The following is a 7,493-nucleotide window of genomic DNA, read 5'->3' on the forward strand; positions in this document are numbered from 1 at the left end:
TGGCTCAGATTCCTTGGTGTTGTATACCACTCCAAATCTGACCCAGGTCATTGCTTATTAAAGCTGTTACCATTGGATTACTCTTTAATGGCCTATATTAAATTACTTTGATGGTCTTAGCCCAGTTCCCAACAGTCAAGCCCCCATTTCAGGAAATCACCATTACCACAGTTACATCAATTGTGTTCTTATTTGGGGCAGGCTTAAGAGGAGAATCAAAACCTAAATGTTCAGGCATGCTGCCTCTTGAGTTGGTCCCTTTCAAGCCAGGGGTTGGGGTGCATCAGCAGGGTTGTTTAAAGAAACTCATGCTGCTGCTGTCCACACTGAACATCCTCTGGGGATTATAATTACTTTAAAAAAATCAGTCAAGTAAAAATTATTCCTGAGGTTTTCTGAGCTGGAGAATTAAAATGGAATTTTCATCTCATCCTCTTGAAAGCAGAAAATGAAAGTGTCCAGAGACGGGCAATGAAAATGATAAGGGGCATAAAGAGAAATACATATTTGAAGAGACTGAAAGACAGAGGCTGCCTGAGAGAAAACAAATAAGAGGTAACAGGATAGAGGGCTATGGGATAACAAACGGTAGAGAGAAGGTAGGTCAGGAGCCCCTATTTACTCTTTCCCATAATACAAAAACAAAAAAACATTCAATGAAATGGAAAGGCAACACATTTAAAAATCATACAAAGAAATATTTTATTTATCCTGGCTCTGCTATTGATGCTCTGTGTGGCCTCAGGCAAGTTGCAATTCCCCATCTGTAAAATGGGGATAACAATAATACTCTCTTATTCATATAACTTGTGCAGATAAATTCATTAATGTTTGTGAAGCACTCACATAATACTACAATGAGGGTGCCATAAAAAGACTATGAGGAAACAAATAAGTCTGTATTCAATGGTAGATTTAGATGATGTGCAGTAAATAAGGAATAGGACTGTATGTTGAGTGATGAAGATAAAAAGAACTGATGAAGAGTTCCTACATTCCCCTGAGCATCATCCATCCTATATACTGAATGAATCATGGGTGCCAAAATAGTATATAAGTGTAAATTTTAAAAGACTGTACTATAACAGAGAGAGGGTGAATTAAGATTTCTGGACAACTTTAATTCTGGCATGTTCTAATCTTTGGGTACCTGACCTTGCAGCCTAAAAACTTTCTTTTAACATAAGGGTTTTTTGTTTGTTTTCTGTTTGGCTGTTCTGTTGTTTGTGGTGGTTTTGATACCTAATTATAATAATTTATTCTAGTGACCAAAGAATTAATTGAATTATTTTCAAAATAAATATCAAATGCTGTCATTGTTTCTCTGGACTAATGCAATAAGATTTAATTTGTAGCCTGGATTCTGTGAACATTTAACCAATTTCTCATGGTAAAAATATAATGCTAGAAGCATTTCAGTGCTTCTGTCAATGTTTCACTCCTCTAGTGAACTGGCAACAAGCCCCCCAAAGCTCATGCTTAGTTTACTGCTGCTTGCCAGGCAGGCTCTTTCTTCATCAGGACTAGGAATATGTCCATTAGGACAGCAATGAAGAACGATGGGACAATTCAGAAATTCACAAGTGCAGGACCTAATGTACCTGCTATAATTTAAGAGGCCCTCTGGACAGTGATCAGGCCAAAATCTTGATGGAAAGATTTTGAAGGCTGAATAAATCATCTAAAATAAAATAAAGGAGTAAGTGTACCAAAAGTTCTATTACATACTTTATTTAATGTGCAGTAGCAAACAGGAGGGTCTTAAAGCTGGCTACAAAAGCTGATTTTATTTAAGAGTATGGCTGGTATCACTCAATACTGTCTTTTTCATAGCAGTTCACTCGGTATATATACAGATATGCAGATAGATTTAAAATTATAACACCTCAAGGTAATGTCCTGAATGAGATGGCTGAGGCACAATTGGTCGTACATAATTTATATTGGGGGGTGTGAGATGGGGGATGAACTGGTATATTCTACAGAGATTGAACTGATAGCTAGAGAAGTTGACACTGAAGGTCAAAGCATAGTTCTATTGTTTGTACTTATTCACATGCCCTTTGACTCCATTCAATTCTTTCCTACTAGTAAAAGATTTAAACAAATAAGTCGTATCTGCTTTTTAAACTGAGGATGCCAGGCAGTGGCACCCCCATATAGGCCACACTGTTCTGCATGAGCTTCCCTCCCAAACTGTGTCTGAACAATGCTGTGGGCCAGCAAGTTAATTGGCATTGTCACTCAGTAGTTCTAATTAGCTCACCCAAAGCAATGCAGATGTGGCTGCACTGCTTCCATTTTAAGACAGCCCGTGTAAAGCAGCCCAGCACGCCTGGCACATACTATAAGCTCACAGTGTAGACATATACATCATTAGAGACAAGTGAGCTTCTTACCTTGTGAGGTGCTTGGATAAAGTAGTCAGTAAAAGCATAAGATCTATTACTTCCTAACCAATGATGTCCATATTCCAGTCCACTCTTGAGCTGGTGCTGCCACAGGCCAGTCTCAGTTCCTGCCAGTCAATATTATGATTGCAATGTGTCCTACCGTTGCCCATCAGTGGGAGTTATTCAACAGTGGTGTTGCCATGGTAAAACCATCAGTATCTCTCTGGAAGTGCTGCTGCAGTTGCTGTCCTCAGTGGCTGCAGAGAATGGCTTTCTAGAGCTCACAGTGGGGTACCATGAGAGGCATAGTGAGAGAATCTGTTGAGCTTAATGCAGGGCACTTAGTTGTCCAGGAAAGTATGTTGAAAAATGGGACCATTATAGAAAAAGCAATATACCTGATCATTTTATATTTGGATCTAGGGACAGATGGACCTAAACCAAAAGTGAAACAGGATTTCTTGAAATAATTTCCAAGTGTGTTCTTTTTGGAGACTTTTTAAAATTCAATTTAGAGCAGGGTATGAATCACAAAATTCAAATCAAGATCCTAGCTTCTTCATAAGTCAGGGTTGTTTAGATCCAAAGCTTTGGCTTGACTGCAATTCTCATTTTATTTCATTTAAAAAAACAGACAGATGAGAACAAAGAAGACTGAAGGGGGGGGGGAGTGAGAGAGAAAGGATTAAGTCTATTTTAAAGTACATTTTAGTGCTTAATAAAAGTACTTGGAAATATAGCCATGACTGCATCAATATTTAAAAAATAAAAATGAGAGATTGAAGTTTGTATATGGTACATTCTCAAAACTTTTCAAATCTGGTTATATATGTAGGTGCCTGAACACCAGTAAATATTTAGAAACCTAATTTCAGGCACATAGTTTTGAAAACTCCAATCTAGAATCCTCCATGCATTCATATAATAGGATCAGCCAGCCTGGCCAGAATCAGGATGGAGGTATGCTTTTGCTCGTAACTCAAATGGGGCTGGAGGAACTTCCTTTGTGAGTGACAAGCAGGACAGTTTCAAAAATTGGCCTTTTGACTGAAACTGCCAACAAAGGAGCCATTTGTATTGTGATCTGTTGTTCAGTTGTGGCCAAATGAAACAAAGACCAAGAACAGACTGTGAAGATTAATCACTGCAACTATTAACTTTGAATATTCACCCTATGTACTTTTCTATTCAAGTTGAATTTGATCATCTAAATAACACCATGAAAACTCTTCTTTCTAACTAGATGATTCCCAAAAACTAACAAAGAGCTTGAGATGTCCATGAAAAAAAATCTGTATGACGCATATTCACACACACACTTGAAAATGTGTATTCTTTTCTTTTTTTAATCTTAAATGCAATACAAAAATAACAATAAAAAACCTTATAAAACAACCATACATGTCAACCCAATCTATGTCACAAACAGTAAGCAATAAAAGGGAATAGAACAGAAAAAGGAGGAGGGAAGAGGAAGAGATAGAAGAAGAAAAGAAATGTATGTAATAAGCAACTATCTAGCTTTAAAGAATGCCCTCCAAATTGCACCAAACTTTTCAAAGCAGTTAAGCCTGCTAGATGTGTTCCTCTCCATAAATACTAGTTGTGCCATCTCACTGTACCAGATTACAACCTTTGGAAATGTCCTACTTTTCCAATGCAGCAATATAATTCTGCACATTATTAATAACGCCCAATGTAAGAGTGAGATTTGGGAAAGTTTTTATTTAAATTCTTTAGTTATGTGCCTAAGAATACACACATTTGCCTAATGTATTAGTGCTATGTTCAAAATCATGTGAACTCTTGTTATAATTTCCTTCCAAAAAACAATTGATATTGGAGTATGACCAAAACAAGTGACCAAGCACAGTTTGTAATGCATCACACCTCCAGGATATATTTACTGGCAATATATTTAATATTTTAAGTTTAGAGGGAGTTCAGTGCAAATGAAAAATGATCTTTTGTTGTATAAGATTAAGTCTAAGATCAATTGTTGATAGCTGAATATTGTGAACTATTTTCACTGGGATTCTGTCATCTGGATACCTAGGCCTCCATTCTACTTCAGCCTTAAGTAGCCTGTATCACAGGGGTGGACAAAATGCAGCCCAGGGGCCGGATGCGGCCTGCCAGGCCATACTATCTGGCCTGCGGGGCCCCTAAAAAATTTAAAAAATTAATATTTATCTGCCCTGGGCTGCCTGTCATGCGGCCCTCGATGGCTTGCCAAAACTCAGTAAGCTGCCCTCCGCCCAAAATAATTGCTCGCCCCTGCTGTATCAGGTCTGTTGACATTATACATTCATAGAGTGATGGCACAGAATGGGAAAGAGAAGCAGATTTCAAGGCAAAAAATAATATATCTTTAGTATTTGCTAAACTGATATACCTAAAGCCTCAGGTCTAAATGAAAATGTGTTTTGTCATGGGCATGGAAGCTGTTGTCTGGAAACAAAATCTGTCTTGTCCAACTGTTGGAAATAAGCAATGAAATGATCTTATGCACAATCAGTGTAATCCTGTGGTTTCTATTTGAATAAAAAGGAGTAAATTTCTTTTTGCAGGAATTTCCCAGGTCTTTTGCCTAACATATCACATGCCAGTTGCTTTACTTAGGGTAAAAAAGGAGGGGAATCCATTTCAAAAAGAGTCCACAGCATAATTAGGAAACAATCAACGCATTTTCTTGTCCTAATTTTTTCTTCACTTTAAACTGCTTCATTGACTTTAATTAAACTTGCCCTAGGCTTATGAGCCTAGCAAACTGCAGAAGCATTCTTTTTAATAAAACAACCAGCTTTCTTGTCAGAAGGGGTTTTGCAAGCTTTCCTATCTTTACAGGGCTTCAGATTCGGGGGATTTAAGAATTACTATACAATATTTTTTTGTAATAGTATGATATTTAATTTCTTGTTTTCACTCCTGATGTAAAGGACTCCTGATGTAATGTCTCATTAAGAATCATGGATACAACCAGTCAGTTTTTCTCCACTAATCCAGCCCCTTTGGATCCTTCAGGATATGCAGTGGTGCTGACCTTACCATGCTAGCTGAGAATTCCTTTGCTGGGGTGGAAGCAGATCTGGCTACCTTTGTTAGTGTGGAAGCAACTGGTGTAGAGCTGGTAACAGTTAGCTCTCAGACCAGCTATATCCAGGTCTCAGCACAGGCCACAGCTGAGACCAGGCTCGTGTAGAGAGGAGTATCGAGGAACTATACTTGGTTCCCCCATGATCCATGTTCCATCCCAAGAATCCTGGTACATAAAAGAATATGGTCCAACATTATAGGAATTAGTATGGGCAGAAGAATTCATGAAATGGAAAGAGAAATAAGGAGACTGAAATATTCTGAAGGTTCAATTACCCTCGGAAGGTGCAAAGAATGTGTCTGTTGGATGATGGATGTTTATTCTTAAAACAGACTTAATGGTTCCAGCCCAAACTTGTCTTGGGTCAATTAATTATATATTGCCACTTGGAGTACACTAACACATAAACAAAATCAGGGAAAAATAGGGCTTGAAGGAACCTCAAGAGGACATCTCATCAAACTTCTTGTTTTAGGCAGGATCATCAATGTCTAAACAGCCATTTGTCTAAGGTGGCTTAATCTGCACTTAAAAACTGCCAATGACTAAAAATTCCACAGCCTCTCTCGGTAATCTGTTCCAGTGCTTACTCACCCTCGTAGCTAGAAAGTTGCTTCATAATATTTAACTTAAATCTACCTTTTTTTGGAATTACTCTCATTATTTCCTGTCCTGTACCCTGTGGACATAGAGAACAATCACATCTCTTTATAATAACACTTTATGTATTTGAATCCCCCTAAGTCTTCTCCAGAGCAAATAATCTCAATTCTCCCAGCCCTTCTTCATGTGTCATATTTTCTAATTATTTTTGCTACTCTATTTTGGACTGTTTCCAATTTGTCCACTTCTTAGAATGTAGTGCCCCAAACTGTACCCAATACTCAGGAGAGGCTACCCAGTGCTGAATTGAGTAGAAGAATTGCCTCCCGTGACTTGCATAGAATGCTTCTGTTAACAAATCCCAGTATGCAATTAGCCTTTTTTACAATAAGAGTACACTGGTGACTCATATTCATTCTGTGACCCACTTCAACCCTTGTCTGCAGTGCTGCAGCCTAGCCAGTCATTTCCCATTTTGAATTTGTGCATTTGATTAGTCCTTCATGAAATCCCTGTTTATTTACTAAATCAGTGTCTGAAGAGCTACTTGAAAGTACTTTTCATGCAGTAGCATTCAAGGAAGTTATAGAACATTAAGATTAGTTCAGGTAAGGCAAGAGTTCATGTGGCAGAAGACAAAATAAACTGACTTGCAAATGTCTAGCTCTCACTGTTTCAGTAAATACCATTTTCTCTTATCTCTGTAACATCTTGTGTTTTCACTTTTTTTCTAATCTCCATTTCCACTTCAGTCCACTATACCTCTATCTCACACTGTTCCCAGACTGCAGTTATCCTGATGTTTACAAAGATGGGTATAGGAAATAATGGTGCTACAGAAGACCCAAGATGGACAGTAAGGAGATGAATTCCAGGACTACAGAGAACAATCTCCACTCATCTAGTTTAAGTATAGTGCTAGTGAGCAATTTTTCATTGCTTTACTAAACAAAATATCAGAAGTAGGCTTGAACATCCTCCAGCACACTAGAAAAACTAAGATTTGGATGTGAATATTATGGCTTCGGATGTTTTTACTTTGTATTCTTCTCTGCAACATACATACTCTTCATCTCCTTCCAGGAATTACTAAGCAACAGGGAAGAAGATACTAAATTCTTTATTTTACTTCTTGAAATATCATGGGAGTAAAACGTTTTTTTGAGAAATTTACAAAGTTTGTTGATAACCTAGCACCAATTACTTGCAACTATACCACATTTGTCTTTTTTGAGAAAGAACTGGGCAGATGAAGAGTCTGCACTAAGTCAAGACTCAGAAGACCTGGATTGGGCAGGTAAAATATATAATATCCCTTTTGTGCAGCTCCCCTTCCATAAAATTGAAATAATTATTTTTCCTTCAATAGGGATTTAACTGCAATAGGATTTTGGGAGGCT

This window comes from Alligator mississippiensis, chromosome 5 (genome assembly GCF_030867095.1).
Source record: "Alligator mississippiensis isolate rAllMis1 chromosome 5, rAllMis1, whole genome shotgun sequence".
NCBI classification, from domain to species: domain Eukaryota; kingdom Metazoa; phylum Chordata; order Crocodylia; family Alligatoridae; genus Alligator; species Alligator mississippiensis.